We start from the raw sequence: 16,891 nt of genomic DNA on the forward strand, positions 1-16,891 counted from the left end.
GTTTTTGTTTGTCCACCCGCCTTTTGAGGATTGACCACAAGTTCTCAATGGGATTAAGGTCTGGGGAGTTTCCTGGCCATGGACCCAAAATATCAATGTTATTTTCTTCCCCGAGCCACTTAGTTATCACTTTTGCCTTATGGCAAGGTGCTCCATAATGCTGTAAAAGGCATTGTTCATCACCAAACTGTTCCTGGATGGTTGGGAGAAGTTTCTCTCGGAGGATGTGTTGGTACCATTCTTTATTCATGGCTGTGTTCTGAGGCAAAATTGTGAGTGAGCCCACTTCCTTGGCTGAGAAGCAACCCCACACATGAATGGTCTCAGGATGCTTTACTGTTGGCATGACACAGGACTGATGGTAGCGCTCACCTTGACTTCTCCGGGCAAGCTTTTTTCCCGGATGCCCCAAATAATCGGAAAGGGGATTCATCAGAGAAAATGACTTTACCCCAGTCCTCAGCAGTCCAATCCCTGTACCTTTTGCAGAATATCAGTCTGTCCCTGATGTTTTTCCTGGAGAGAAGTGGCTTCTTTGCTGCACTTCTTGACACCAGGCCATCCTCCAAAAGTCTTTGCCTCACTGTGCGTGCAAATGCACTCACACCTGCCTGCTGCCATTCCTGAGCAAGCTCTGTACTGGTGGTGCCCCGATCCCGCAGCTGAATCAACTTTAGGAGACGGTCCTGGCGGTTGCTGGACTTTCTTGGGCGCCCTGAAGCCTTCTTCACAACAATTGAACCGCTTTCCTTGAAGTTCTTGATGATCCGATAAATGGTTGATTTAGGTGCAATCTTACTGGCAGCAATATCCTTGCCTGTGAAGCCCTTTTTGTGCAAAGCAATGATGACGGCACGTGTTTCCTTGCAGGTAACCATGTTGACAGAGAAAGAACAATGATTCCAAGCACCACCCTCCTTTTGAAGCTTCCAGTCTGTTATTCGAACTCAATCAGCATGACAGAGTGATCTCCAGCATTGTCCTTGTCAACACTCACACCTGTGTTAACGAGAGAATCACTGACATGATGTCAGCTGGTCTTTTGTGACAGGGCTGAAATGCAGTGGAAATGTTCCTGGGGGATTCAGTTCATTTGCATGGCAAAGAGGGACTTTGCAATTAATTGCAATTCATCTGATCACTCTTCATAACATTCTGGAGTATATGCAAATTGCCATCATACAAACTGAGGCAGCAGACTTTGTGAAAATTAATATTTGTGTCATTCTCAAAACTTTTGGCCACGACTGTACAGCTCAATGATAACTCAATGATATATATATTTTTTGACATTGTTTGCAAACTGATATGTATCACATATTAATGCCAAAATAACATGGAAGCCCCCCAAAAAACTTTAGTATATATATATATTTTTGTTTGTTGTTGCTCTAAATGTGGGGCTCTGCCCCACCTGCCCTGAATGACGGGTCGCCACTGAGTGTATCTTAAGGTTAAGATTATAAATGAATGAACTGTCAAAGTGTTGTTTAATTGTGGCCTGGGGTGGTTGAGCGGTTGGGGCCGCTGTCTTTAGCGCGCACATATAGACCGCACGAGTCCGGCCCACTAATAATTAGATCTACCAACTTGACTTGATTTAGTTACACATTTAAAATATGGACAGTCCTGCGATATTTTACCCCTGATCTTCATTAGAAATGACCATACCAGACTCTGTTGGATAAAATAAATAGGAAACAAATGAAATATTAACAATAGGCTAAACCAACATTAGTTTCCATTCATACAAAGTGTCGGGTAAATTCCCACGGTTGATTTAAACAAGGAAATACTTTATTTATATTGTACAGAATACTTGTCAAATAGATAACTTGTGCTTTTGAAAAATTATATTTAACTAGGCAAGTCAGTTAAGAACAAATCCTTATTTACAATGACGGCTTACCGGGGGGAACAGTGGGTCAACTGCCTTGTTCAGGGGGAGAACAACAGATCTTTTTCCTTGTCAGCGCAGGGATTTGATCCAGCAACCTTTCGGTTACTGGCCCATTGCTCTAGCCACTAGGCTACCTGCAGATGTCATACATATGTCATACACACCCGTAGTCTGTTAAAATAGGACTTAGTTGTTCCGATGAAAATACCAACCAGGAGGTGAATATATGTTGCAAGACTGGTTGCAAGCAGGACTAAGTCAGAGAGAAAGAGGTGAATCGAGAGGGTACATGCTCACACGCTCACCAAAATCTGTCCAAAATAAGCCCAATGCAATTCTATAGGCTTAATATGCAGACCTAAGCTTGTCACCTGCCTTCCTGCCCTTGGGACAATAACTCCCATTGTTAGGGAGGAAACATGAGCATCTCGTCAATATATACAGATCTCTGACTAAAGTAACACTGACGTCATCTTTTAGGGAGTGGTAATGAGGTGACCAATAATAGTTGCAATTGAGATCAGCTGTGCGGGTGATGGTGTTGATGGTTGATGGTTTAGCGAAACATCAGCTAGCGATAATCTAGTGAGCAATTATGTTTTTTTGGATGACCTGTTTGCGGTCTCGAAGATGGTGAAGGACAAATTGGGTAAAGTGGAATAGGTGACCAGGAGCGGTATGATGCTGATTTCGTATGTGCCAAAAGCGAAAAAGGAGAAAGTTCTATGGCTCAACAAATTGTCGACATATGATGTGGAAAGCGATGACTTACTTACAGAGTAGGGCACCGGTTAAAGGCAGACCCGGTGCCACGAATATTGTGCCCGTTCAGTTTTGTATCCCTATTTTGTCCCACAATATGCCCCCTCTGTCCTTTCCAACCGATTTATGCTTCATTCATGCAACTCCCTTGCACGCATCATACGTACGTCATACACGTCAATTTGACCGTTAAGGTTTACTTTCAAAGTTACGTACTACGGAAAAAAAAGTTTCACCGCACAGCTGGATGGAATTTAGCTAATATTAACAGTTAAATAGGTAGCTGATAGCATGATGGATATTAGAAAGGGGCTTCGCCAGGGCACAATGGCAGCACCGGATCAAAGCAGTGGGGAGGGGGGAAAGCCTGCCACAGACGCCAAGGCCGCTGAGCTAACGCTAATCACCAAGGTCAAGGCCATCGAGCCCATCAGCAAAGGCACCTGAGCAAAGGTCTTGCAGCCTGGTGACATAGGAGGCAACCAACCCAAGGAGGGGCTTACAGCCACCAAGACCGAATATAGCAGCAGCACCACCAGGATATTACAAGCACCCACGCCTCCGTTAGTGCCTGACGACAGCAGTGATGAGGACCCAGCACAGGTTTGTCTGGGGAAATACCCCCCCCCCCCCTTTACTGTGGGAGAAAACTGGCATTTTGTAGCGCGTGTTCAAAGGCAGAGAGTGGCTGGAATATTCCTGCAAGGCAGTTACAGCTTTCTGCTATCCTTGTCGAAAATTTTACATCGGCTCCAATGCTAACGCCGATAAGGCATTCACCCAAACTGGATTTAATAACTAGCGACATGCCATTGATAGCAACAAGGGCCTGGGGAGGCACGCATCAAGCAAAGAACATTTGAAATGCATGGTACTTTGGACAGAAAGACAAACAAGGAATGCACAGGGAGCAGAGATTTCAACACTTGTGAATTCTGCACAGATTGCCAGAAATTGTATGTATTTGTCATCGATTGTGGACGTCGTGGAATTTCTTGCTGTCAACAAGCTTCCTCTCAGGGGAACTTTGGATGCAACGGATGCTGAGGTGGGCGGTGGACTATTCCTGGCGATGTTAGTGTCACGCCCTGGCCATAGAGAGGTTTTTATTCTCTATTTTGGTTAGGCCAGGGTGTGATTAGGGTGGGCATTCTATGTTTCTATTTCTTTGTTTTTGGCCGAGTGCGGTTCCCAATCAGAGGCAGCTGTCTATCGTTGTCTCTGATTGGGAATCATACTTAGGCAGCCTTTTCCCACCTGTGTTTTGTGGGTAGTTGTTTTCTGTTTTGTGTCTGCACCTGACAGATCTGTTTTACTTTGTTATTTTGTTTCAGTGTTCAGTTTGATTAAATATCATGAACACTTACCACGCTGCACCTTGGTTTCCTTCTACTTCATACGACGAGCGTTACAGTTAGATTATACGTTCCGGAAAGACAAGGAACTTGCTAGTGTCTTAAGCACAATTCCCCGCAATGCCACATGCACATCTCATGACATCCAGAACAAAATAATTGGGCTCATGAGTGAGGTAGTCACAGAGGAAATTGTGAAGAAAGTAGGTGATTCATGGTACACACTTAAAGTGGATGGGACTAAAGACCCAACCGGGTGAAAGAACATTTCAATTGTACTCCGTTACATGGGCGAAAACAACCATATTTGTGAGCAGCTACTGTCAATGGCAACGAGTAAAGAATGTGATGCTTTATCGCTGACTAACTTGGTCCTGTCAGAGCTAACAAATGTTGGCTTTAGCACCGAGAAGGTTCTTAGTCAATGTTATGATGGGGCCAGTGTGATGTCTGGTAAACATGGGGGCATGCAAAAGGTAGTGCAGGACAAGCTGAATCGGGAAGTGCCGTATGTGCATTGCTTTAACCACCAGCTGCATTTAGTCATAGTGCACGCTACGTCCTCTGAGGGTGCATTGGACAATTTTTTTAACGTGTGTAATTCCCTTTCCAAGTTTCTCAGGAAACCAACTGTGGCTGCGCAATATACGGGAGAGAAACTGAAACGGCTGCTTAAGCAGCGATGGACTGGTCATCTGGCCACAGTGAGTGTCGTTAAAAAATCTCTGGACAGCATCATCCACATGCTCAGAGAAATCGAGAGTACCCGCACCTACGGTACAGAGGTGTGACTCGAGGCAGTGGGCCTATTGAAAGCTGTTTCATTTCAGCGCAGCTGATTCAACTGGCATTTGAGAGGGATCTTACCAGCAAATTCCGTGGGGGAGTGGAACGAGAGACTGCTGAGGAGGTTCAACACAGCATCAAGGTGGCTGCAACTCTTTTGAATCTGGGTAAGAACAGGCAGCCTGGCTGAGCTTGTTTTGTTAATAGTTAGCTTTTGGAAATGCGTGGCAAATGCCAGAAATAGGCATAGACTAGTCTATAAGAGGTGCTTTGCATTACATTGATGAGGGTGGACAGACCTTGACCAATGGTTGAGTAACGTTGTAGCTGTACTGTTGCCATAAACAACTAATTGCTATGGAATACAAATTTCTCTGCTATCATACGCTGCGTAGTACGGCACTCTTGCGGGAAGACAGCTTGGTAGCTGCATCCAGCTGCATTGTACTGATAATTCGTGATAGTGCATTGTACATTATTGTTTGCTTTTCGCGATTGGAAATGCATTGTATTGGCATGGGTGAAGTATTATTATGGTAATTAGCAACTGTTTTGCATTGCATTGATGGGTATTGTGCATGTAGCTGTGTAGCATTGTCATAACTTGCAAATTCTCAAGCCGGTCATGAATTGTCCATGTTTATAAAGCGGTGCAGTAGCCTGTATTCTTGCGGCAAGACAACTGTGCGTGGCCGCGAATACATTGTGTGTAATTGTACTATCGATTATTATCCATCCTGTGTTATCAGCAAGCAAAAATAGTTGTGCCCCCTTAGTCATTTCTGATGCCCCCTTGCCGAGTTAATCCTGCAGCCAGGCCTGGTTAAAGGTGTCATCTATGGTGTCTCGTTGGACATAGAAGCTGTGTGGTTTAGGGATAACATTCCAGGAGTGGTAGACGCACGTCGCTTGAATCGAATGATGGACGGAAAGAAGGAGCAAAGCCTATCGGGTTTACTGTCGTTTGATGAAGTGGTTCTCCCAATTTATGTAAAACTTGGGTATGTGAGATATGCGGTGAGACCGTATGTACAGAAGCCGTTGCAGTGTTACAATTGTAAAAAGTTTGGACACGTAGCAAGTGTTTTTTGAAGGAATAAATATGTAGTAGTTGAAGAGTCAGATAAAGCATGTTGTTGTAATTGTGATAGGAATTACATTCCCGAGTTCCCAGAGTGCCCTGTGCAGATGAAGGAGAATGCACTAGCTAGGATCAGGGCCATCCAGCAGATCTCCTATGTGGAGGCAGTGAAAATAGCTGGAGGGAGTAGAGAGGAGATGGTAATGGATGCCCCACAGTCTGCAGTGCATTCCATGCAGGAGAAGGATCCCAACAAACTAATAGTGAAGAAGGTAGACTTTGTTGACTTTGTTGTGTTTATAGCGCAAGTGATGAGTTGCACTAGTCAAACTAATAAAAAATCTAAGAAGCTAGACATTGTCAAAGCAGCAAATAGATTTCTGGATCTCCAGGACTTTACAGTCAAAATGTTACTGTCACACCCTGATCTGTTGCACCTGTCTTTGTGCTTGTCTCCACCCCCCTCCAGGTGTCGCACATCTTCCCCATTATCCCCTGTGTATTTATACCTGTGTTCTGTTTGTCTGTTGCCAGTTTGTTTTGTTTCGTGAAATCTACTAGCGTTTGTTCCCCTGCTCCTGTCTGTTCTTGCTTCTGTTTTCTAGTCCTTCCCGGTTTTGACCGTTCTGCCTGCCCTGACCCTGAGACTGCCTGCCGTTCTGGACCCTTTGCACCCTCTCTGGTTTGCTTAATATAATACTTTTAGAAATTATTTATACTTTTACTTTTGATACTTAAGTATATTTGAAAGCAAATACTTTTAGACTTTTACTCAAGTAGTATTTTACTGAGGGACTTTTGCTTTTACTTGTGTCATTTTCTTTTCCACCACTGTATATGACCCAGATTGTTACAACTCCCGCCGAAGTCGGTCCCTCTCCTTGTTCGGGCAGCGTTCGGCGGTCGACGTCACCGGTCTTCTAGCCATCGCCGCTCCACCTTTCATTTTCTATTTGTTTTGTCTTGTTTTCCCGCACACCTGGTTTACATCCCCTCATTACTCTACGTGTATATTATCCTCTGTTCCCCCAATGTCTGTGTGTGGTATTGTTTGTTTCGTTACGTGTGTGACGCTTCAGGCTGGTTTTGCGCCGGGGTTTGTTATAACCCGTGGTTTGGTTATTTGTACCATTTTGTGTAATTTGTGCGCTATTGCTTTTTCCCTTGGGCCGGAGTGTTGTGACGCTGTTGCGTCCGGCTGTTTTCCTCTGCCTGAATAAAGTGTGCCTGTTCACTCATCTCTGCTCTCCTGCACCTGACTTCCTTCGTCCAGTTGCGCACACTTTGACACAGATCTGTTGAGCAGGAGATCACCGATAAACATCATGGAGTAGTGACCAGATAAAGAGGAACTGCTACCAGACTGCTCAACCACGAAGACAACAGCTAAGCAATATTGGGTAACATAAGAAGTTGCACCCCTACCCTCGTCCTGACTTAAAGTACAAATGGTTGTTTGATCATGTGCAAAATGTGCTTGCAGTTGAGGCACCCAGTGGGTTGAATAAACTTGGCTTGAGCTTTTTCTAGTCATCCGTCTGAGTTTTACTCTGTTCAAAACCTAACAGTAGGTGCCGGCAGGATTCACCACTATTTACAGTCGAACTGGAGAGTCCGAATCAGTGGCCAGGAGCCAAAAACAAGGTACGCACAGTTCCTACACCTGTTACCACTCATTCTGACATCTTGTGGAGATGAGTCGTAGGCTGAATACAAATTGTAGGACAGAAAGCCTGAGTTTATTCAGTATTCCCATTGTGTTATGACCAGTTGTAGATCTATGGTGTAGGGCAGGTTCAGTTAGGACATGTCCTGAGTGGGGGTGTTCCCCTGCCAGATCTGTGTGTGATCCCACGATGTTGGGTAGGTTCTGTGTGGGGGAGGTCCCCTGCAAGATCCTAATGTGGGGTGAAAGTCCCAGTGGGGTGAAAGCCACGGTGGCCGTGAGGCTGTAGAGTGTGGGAGTATATGGAGAAATGGACATATTTGTGTACTAGTACAGTAGGTTGTAGAGAGGTAGTTCATGTTGAAAGACTAAGGCAGGAAGTGAGCCTGGTGGAGAATAGGAGGTATCCAGGGATATCTGTGTTTAAAGATGAGACATTGTCAGTAAGTGGAAACGTGCATGGCGATAGGTTCTGGAGGAGGGCCCTCTCTATGGATGGAAAAGCAAAAGGATATTAGAACGTTGTTTGAAAGTGATTTGTGTGTATTAGCAGTAGCAACAAGGAAAGATATATTTTTTGTGCCCTATTGGGGTGAGTGTTAGAGGCCGATTGTGTAGCAATAAAAGAATGTGTTGTCAACAACAGTGATACTTGAGGCATGACACTGGTATAAGACATTAGATCTCCCATATTCTCCAGTAGTAAATTAGCAGACGCTTCAGCATCGTTCCCAGCACAAGGTATCAGGTTCCGTGACCAAATTATTCGGCACCTATGCCGTAACTACTCTCCGGTGAATTAGGTAATAGTTAATAGAGTGTGTGTATTAGAGCCGCGGGTGAGAATTTTAACACCCTTCACACCATCAGGAGGCACAGAAATAACAACTATTTAAATGGCATCCCGGGTTCCCGACACTCCCATGAAAGTGGGACTAGAGAAAGAGAAATGTAACAAAGCCATAGAGGCACTAAAAGAGGCACATGCGCAATCTACCAATTTGTCTCGAATATGGGAAAAACTTAGCAAATTTTATAAAATTGGTCAGCACTTCCTTGCTGACGGAACATTCCGATCTAATAAAAAACTCAGATGCTATTGTGAGATGGCACAGTGACATAGAACAATCACAAGCTCAATACACCAACGTTTTGATGTCAGCGTTCTATCAACAGAAAAGCAAGACCTGATAGAACTGAAATTAGAAGATGTACTCAGGGTCAAAAGGACACAAATACATCGATAGGATGGAAGACGTGTTGCGCACTAATCTGGCACTAGCAGATCATTTTGAGGAAAATGCGTGAATTTGTACTTCCACTTTGATGGCAGGGTTGAACCCCACTGTCAAAACTGCTATTGCAGAGGTGGTGAACCAACACTCAACAATCTAATTCCGCTTACTGTGCAGCAGTGCGTGTCGTCGCTGCTCTCCATACCCCAAGCACCGATAATGGATTCAAGAGTAAGGAAAATAAAAGCAAACTGAGGTAAATCTGGCAGCAAAAGCATTTGGCGGCGAAAAGCCACCAAACCCTGTCACTAATGCGGTGCATTTGGCCATTGGGTGAGAGACTTTACGGTGGTGCCTGAACCCTCTGTGCCGACTCATTCCGTACCACCCTCCCGGCTCCTGAGCCTGTGTAAGGATCAGATTGGACTTTGTGATTTTAAAAGAAGAAGTAGCGTGAATTGTGTTCGTGCTTTTTGTATTTGGTAGTTAATATGAATTTGTTCAACCAAAACATGTTTTGTTTTTGGGAATATTTTACTACCTCGTACAGTAGGTGGCAGAAAAACACTTTGATTGTAGCCTGCCATTTTAAACCTCGAAGATGACTCATTCTGAGGTAAATGCAGCATTTTCTTAGCTGACTAGTGAGCAACAGCAAACATGACTAGAGCAGCCGGAGTTGTGGGTAACGCATAGGGGTGTATGGCCTCTGTGCAGTGGCTCATATTGCCTAAATTGACCATAAGAAAAATAATTACGTTCATTGGAGTAACAGGGACAGAATCAAAAGTTATGCAACTACTAACCATGCAATTTACAATGGGTCCAGTAACAGCACAGGGCTCATTAATTATGGCAGCTGGGGTAGAACCAATTTTGGGTTTGGATAATCTGTGCGAAATGCCAGGGGAATGGATTCTAAAAGGTAACAAGTGTGCAAAGTTGTCATCAAGGCAAAGGGTGGCTACTTTGAAGAATCTCAAATATATTCTGATTTGTTTATCCCTTTTTTGGTTACTACATGATTCCATATGTGTTATTTCGTAGTTTTGATGTATTCACTATTATTCTACAATGTAGAAAATAGTAACAATAAAGAAAAGCCATGAATGAGTAGGTGTGTCCAAACTTTTGACTGGCACTGTATATACTAGGCGTTGTCAGAGGAAGGCCCAAAAAATTCGGCAGCCTCCGGTCACCCAAGTCATAGACTGTTCTCTCTGCTACCGCACGGCAAGCGGTACCAGAGCACCAAGTCTAGGTACAAAAGTCTCCTTAACAGCTTCTAACCCTAAGCCATAAGGTTTGTCACACCGATAAATCCACGATAATTGAGAATTTCAATAGGCATTTTTCTACGGCTGGCCATGCTTTCCACTTGGCTACCCCAGTCAACAGCCCTGCACTCCCCACAGCAAGTCGCCCAAGCCTCCACATTTCTCCTTCACCCAAATCCAGATTGCTGATGTTCTGAAAGATCTGCTAAATCTGGACCCCTACAAATCACGGGGTAGACAATCTGGACCCTCTCATTCTAAAATGATCTGCCTAAATTGTTGCAACCCCTATCACTAGCCTGTTCAACCTCTTTCGTATCTTTCGTATCCATTTACATTTACATTTACATTTAAGTCATTTAGCAGACGCTCTTATCCAGAGCGACTTACAAATTGGTGCATTCACCTTATGACATCCAGTGGAACGGCCACTTTACAATAGTGCATCTAAATCTTTTAAGGGGGGGGGGAGTGAGAAGGATTACTTTATCCTATCCTAGGTATTCCTTAAAGAGGTGGGGTTTCAGGTGTCTCCGGAAGGTGGTGATTGACTCCGCTGTCCTGGCGTCGTGAGGGAGTTTGTTCCACCATTGGGGGGCCAGAGCAGCGAACAGTTTTGACTGGGCTGAGCGGGAACTGTACTTCCTCAGTGGTAGGGAGGCGAGCAGGCCAGAGGTGGATGAACGCAGTGCCCTTGTTTGGGTGTAGGGCCTGATCAGAGCCTGGAGGTACTGAGGTGCCGTTCCCCTCACAGCTCCGTAGGCAAGCACCATGGTCTTGTAGCGGATGCGAGCTTCAACTGGAAGCCAGTGGAGAGAGCGGAGGAGCGGGGTGACGTGAGAGAACTTGGGAAGGTTGAACACCAGACGGGCTGCGGCGTTCTGGATGAGTTGTAGGGGTTTAATGGCACAGGCAGGGAGCCCAGCCAACAGCGAGTTGCAGTAATCCAGACGGGAGATGACAAGTGCCTGGATTAGGACCTGCGCCGCTTCCTGTGTGAGGCAGGGTCGTACTCTGCGGATGTTGTAGAGCATGAACCTACAGGAACGGGCCACCGCCTTGATGTTGGTTGAGAACGACAGGGTGTTGTCCAGGATCACGCCAAGGTTCTTAGCGCTCTGGGAGGAGGACACAATGGAGTTGTCAACCGTGATGGCGAGATCATGGAACGGGCAGTCCTTCCCCGGGAGGAAGAGCAGCTCCGTCTTGCCGAGGTTCAGCTTGAGGTGGTGATCCGTCATCCACACTGATATGTCTGCCAGACATGCAGAGATGCGATTCGCCACCTGGTCATCAGAAGGGGGAAAGGAGAAGATTAGTTGTGTGTCGTCTGCATAGCAATGATAGGAGAGACCATGTGAGGTTATGACAGAGCCAAGTGACTTGGTGTATAGCGAGAATAGGAGAGGGCCTAGAACAGAGCCCTGGGGGACACCAGTGGTGAGAGCACGTGGTGAGGAGACAGATTCTCGCCACGCCACCTGGTAGGAGCGACCTGTCAGGTAGGACGCAATCCAAGCGTGGGCCGCGCCGGAGATGCCCAACTCGGAGAGGGTGGAGAGGAGGATCTGATGGTTCACAGTATCGAAGGCAGCCGATAGGTCTAGAAGGATGAGAGCAGAGGAGAGAGAGTTAGCTTTAGCAGTGCGGAGCGCCTCCGTGATACAGAGAAGAGCAGTCTCAGTTGAATGACTAGTCTTGAAACCTGACTGATTTGGATCAAGAAGGTCATTCTGAGAGAGATAGCGGGAGAGCTGGCCAAGGACGGCACGTTCAAGAGTTTTGGAGAGAAAAGAAAGAAGGGATACTGGTCTGTAGTTGTTGACATCGGAGGGATCGAGTGTAGGTTTTTTCAGAAGGGGTGCAACTCTCGCTCTCTTGAAGACGGAAGGGACGTAGCCAGCGGTCAGGGATGAGTTGATGAGCGAGGTGAGGTAAGGGAGAAGGTCTCCGGAAATGGTCTGGAGAAGAGAGGAGGGGATAGGGTCAAGCGGGCAGGTTGTTGGGCGGCCGGCCGTCACAAGACGCGAGATTTCATCTGGAGAGAGAGGGGAGAAAGAGGTCAGAGCACAGGGTGGGGCAGTGTGAGCAGAACCAGCGGTGTCGTTTGACTTAGCAAACGAGGATCGGATGTCGTCGACCTTCTTTTCAAAATGGTTGACGAAGTCATCTGCAGAGAGGGAGGAGGGGGGGGAGGGGGAGGAGGATTCAGGAGGGAGGAGAAGGTGGCAAAGAGCTTCCTGGGGTTAGAGGCAGATGCTTGGAATTTAGAGTGGTAGAAAGTGGCTTTAGCAGCAGAGACAGAAGAGGAAAATGTAGAGAGGAGGGAGTGAAAGGATGCCAGGTCCGCAGGGAGGCGAGTTTTCCTCCATTTCCGCTCGGCTGCCCGGAGCCCTGTTCTGTGAGCTCGCAATGAGTCGTCGAGCCACGGAGCGGGAGGGGAGGACCGAGCCGGCCTGGAGGATAGGGGACATAGAGAGTCAAAGGATGCAGAAAGGGAGGAGAGGAGGGTTGAGGAGGCAGAATCAGGAGATAGGTTGGAGAAGGTTTGAGCAGAGGGAAGAGATGATAGGATGGAAGAGGAGAGGGTAGCGGGGGAGAGAGAGCGAAGGTTGGGGCGGCGCGATACCATCCGAGTAGGGGCAGTGTGGGAAGTGTTGGATGAGAGCGAGAGGGAAAAGGATACAAGGTAGTGGTCGGAGACTTGGAGGGGAGTTGCAATGAGGTTAGTGGAAGAACAGCATCTAGTAAAGATGAGGTCGAGCGTATTGCCTGCCTTGTGAGTAGGGGGGGAAGGTGAGAGGGTGAGGTCAAAAGAGGAGAGGAGTGGAAAGAAGGAGGCAGAGAGGAATGAGTCAAAGGTAGACGTGGGGAGGTTAAAGTCGCCCAGAACTGTGAGAGGTGAGCCGTCCTCAGGAAAGGAGCTAATCAAGGCATCGAGCTCATTGATGAACTCTCCGAGGGAACCTGGAGGGCGATAAATGATAAGGATGTTAAGCTTGAAAGGGCTGGTAACTGTGACAGCATGGAATTCAAAGGAGGCGATAGACAGATGGGTAAGGGGACAAAGAGAGAATGACCACTTGGGAGAGATGAGGATCCCGGTGCCACCACCCCGCTGACCAGAAGCTCTCGGGGTGTGCGAGAACACGTGGGCGGACGAAGAGAGAGCAGTAGGAGTAGCAGTGTTATCTGTGGTGATCCATGTTTCCGTCAGTGCCAGGAAGTCGAGGGACTGGAGGGAGGCATAGGCTGAGATGAACTCTGCCTTGTTGGCCGCAGATCGGCAGTTCCAGAGGCTACCGGAGACCTGGAACTCCACGTGGATCGTGCGCGCTGGGACCACCAGATTAGGGTGGCCGATGCCACGCGGTGTGGAGCGTTTGTATGGTCTGTGCAGAGAGGAGAGAACAGGGATAGACAGACACATAGTTGACAGGCTACAGAAGAGACTACGCTAATGCAAAGGAGATTGGAGTGGCAAGTGGACTACGCGTCTCGAATGTTCAGAAAGTTAAGCTTACGTAGCAAGAATCTTATTGACTAAAATGATTAAGATGATACAGTACTGCTGAAGTAGGCTAGCTGGCAGTGGCTGCGTTGTTGACTTTGTAGGCTAGCTGGCAGTTGTTGACTTTGTAGGCTAGCTGGCAGTGGCTGCGTTGTTGACACTACACTAATCAAGTCATTCCGTTGAGTGTAATAGTATCTACAGTGCTGCTATTCGGGGGCTAGCTGGCTAGCTAGCAGTGTTGATTACGTTACGTTGCGTTAAAAGAACGACAATAGCTGGCTAGCTAACCTAGAAAATCGCTCTAGACTACACAATTATCTTTGATACAAAGACGGCTATGTAGCTAGCTATGTAGCTAGCTACGATCAAACAAATCAAACCGTTGTACTGTAATGAAATGAAATGAAAATGTGATACTACCTGTGGAGCGAAGCGGAATGCGACCGGGTTGTTGAGTGCAGAAGTTCTATTCGGTAGACGTTGGCTAGCTGTTGGCTAGCTAGCAGTGTCTCCTACGTTAAGGACGACAGATAGCTGGCTAGCTAGCCTCGGTAAATTAAGATAATCACTCTAAAACTACACACTCTAAACTACACAATTATCTTGGATACGAAGACAGCAAAGACAACTATGTAGCTAGCTAACACTACACTAATCAAGTCGTTCAGTTGGGTGTAATAGTTGCTACAGTGCTGCTATTCGGTAGACGGTGGACGTTTGCTAGCTGGCTAGCTGCTGGGCAGATGGCAGATAGCAGTGTAGACTGCGTTAGGACGACGAAATACGATAATTACGCAATTATCTTTGATACAAAGACGGCTATGTAGCTAGCTAAGAAGAAATTGCTAAGATTAGACAAATTAAACCGTTGTACTATAATGAAATGTAATGAAATGTAATGAAAAGTTATACTACCTGCGGACCAAAGTGCTGCTATTCGGTAGACGGTGGACGTTTGCTAGCTGGCTAGCTGCTGGGCAGATGGCAGATAGCAGTGTAGACTGCGTTAGGACGACGAAATACGATAATTACGCAATTATCTTTGATACAAAGACGGCTATGTAGCTAGCTAAGAAGAAATTGCTAAGATTAGACAAATTAAACCGTTGTACTATAATGAAATGTAATGAAAAGTTATACTACCTGCGGACCAAAGTGCGAAGTGCGACCGCTCGCTCCAACCCGGAAGTGTTGTATCCCAAAGTATCCCAAAGATTGGAAAGCTGCCGCAGTCATCCCCCTCTTCAAATGGGGAGACACTCTAGACCCAAACTGCTACAGACCTATATCTATCCTACCCTGCCTTTCTAAGGTCTTCGAAAGCCAAGTTAACAAACAGATTATCGACCATTTAGAATCCCACCGTACCTTCTCCGCTATGCAATTGTCACGGGTGTTGAATGAAGTGGACCAAGGTGCAGCGTGGTGAGCGTACATTTAATTTTTATTAGAAACGACGCCGACAAAACAATAAACAATACAAAACAAACCGTGAAGCTTAAGGCTATGTGCCACAAAGTCAACTTCCCACAAAGATAGGTGTAACGCTTGTTCTCCTCCTCGTCTGAGGAGGAGCATGGATCGGACCAAAACGCAGCTGGTGATGAATATATGTTGATTTATTAAACAAGACGAACACGAAGCACACTTGAATAACTACAAAACGACGTAGACAGACCTGAACATGAGAACTTATAGAACACAAAGAACGCACGAACAGGAACCGACAAAACAAACGAAACAGTCCCGTGTGGTAACAACACTGACACGGAAGACAATCACCCACAAACAAACGGTGTGAACAGCCTACCTTAATATGGTTCTCAATCAGAGGAAACGTCAAACACCTGCCCCTGATTGAGAACCATATCAGGCTAAATAACAATGAACCTAAACATAGAAACACATAACATAGAATGCCCACCCCAACTCAAGCCCTGACCATACTAAACAAATACAAAAACAAGGGAAAACAGGTCAGGAACGTGACAATAGGTGGGAAAAAGAGCTACCTAAGTATGGTTCTCAGTCAGAGACAACAATAGACAGCTGTCCCTGATTGAGAACCCTACCCGGCCAAAACATAGAAATACAAATAATAGAACATAGAATACCCACCCCAAATCAAACTCTGACCAAACCAAATAGAGACATAAAAAGGATCTCTAAGGTCAGGGCGTTTCAGCAATCTGGTTTCCGAGCGGGTCATGGGTGCACCTCAGCCACGCTCAAGGTCCTAGACAATATCATAACCGCCATCGATAAGAGACATTACTGTGCAGCCGTATTCATCGACCTGGCCAAGGCTTTCGACTCTGTCAATCACCACATTCTTATTGGCAGACTCAACAGCCTTAGTTTCTCAAATGATTGCCTCGCCTGGTTCCCCAACTACTTCTCTGATCGAGTTCAGTGTGTCAAATCGGAGGGCCTGTAGTCCGGACCTCTGGCAGTCTCTATGGGGGTGCCACAGGGTTCAATTCTCGGGCCAACTCTCTTCTCCGTATACATCAATGATGTCGCTCTTACTGCTGGTGATTCTCTGATCCACCTCTACGCAGACGACACCATTCTGTATACTTCTGGCCCTTCTTTGGACACTGTGTTAACTAACCTCCAGACGAGTTACAATGCCATACAACTCTCCTTCCGTGGCCTCTAACTACTCTTAAATGCAAGTGAAACTAAATGCATGCTCTTCAACCGATCACTACCCGCACCTGCCCTCCCGTCCAGCATCACTACTCTGGACGGTTCTGACTTAGAATACGTGGACAACTACAAATACCTAGGTGTCTGGTTAAACTGTAAACTCTCCTTCAAGACTCACATTAAGCATCTCCAATCCAAAATTAAATCTAGAATCGGCTTCCTATTTCGCAACAAAGCATCCTTCATTCATGCTACCAAACATACCCTCGTAAAACTGACTATCCTACCGATCCTCGACTTTGGCGATGTCATTTATAAAATGGCTTCCAACACTCTACTCAACAAATTGGATGCAGTCTATCACAGTGCCATCCGTTTTGTCACCAAAGCCCCATATACTACCCACCACTGTGACCTGTACGCTATTGTTGGCTGGCCCTCGCTTCATACTCGACGCCAAACCCACTGGCTCCAGGTCATCTACAAGTCTCTGCTAGGTAAAGCCCCACCTTATCTCAGCTCACTGGTCACCATAGCAGGACCCACCCGTAGCACGAGCTCCAGCAGGTATATCTCACTGGTCACCCCCTAAGCCAATTCCTCCTTTGGCCGCCTTTCCTTCCAGTTCTCTTCTGCCAATGACTGGAACGAACTGCAAAAATC

Source organism: Salvelinus alpinus, chromosome 9, assembly GCF_045679555.1.
Source record: "Salvelinus alpinus chromosome 9, SLU_Salpinus.1, whole genome shotgun sequence".
Classification (NCBI taxonomy): domain Eukaryota; kingdom Metazoa; phylum Chordata; class Actinopteri; order Salmoniformes; family Salmonidae; genus Salvelinus; species Salvelinus alpinus.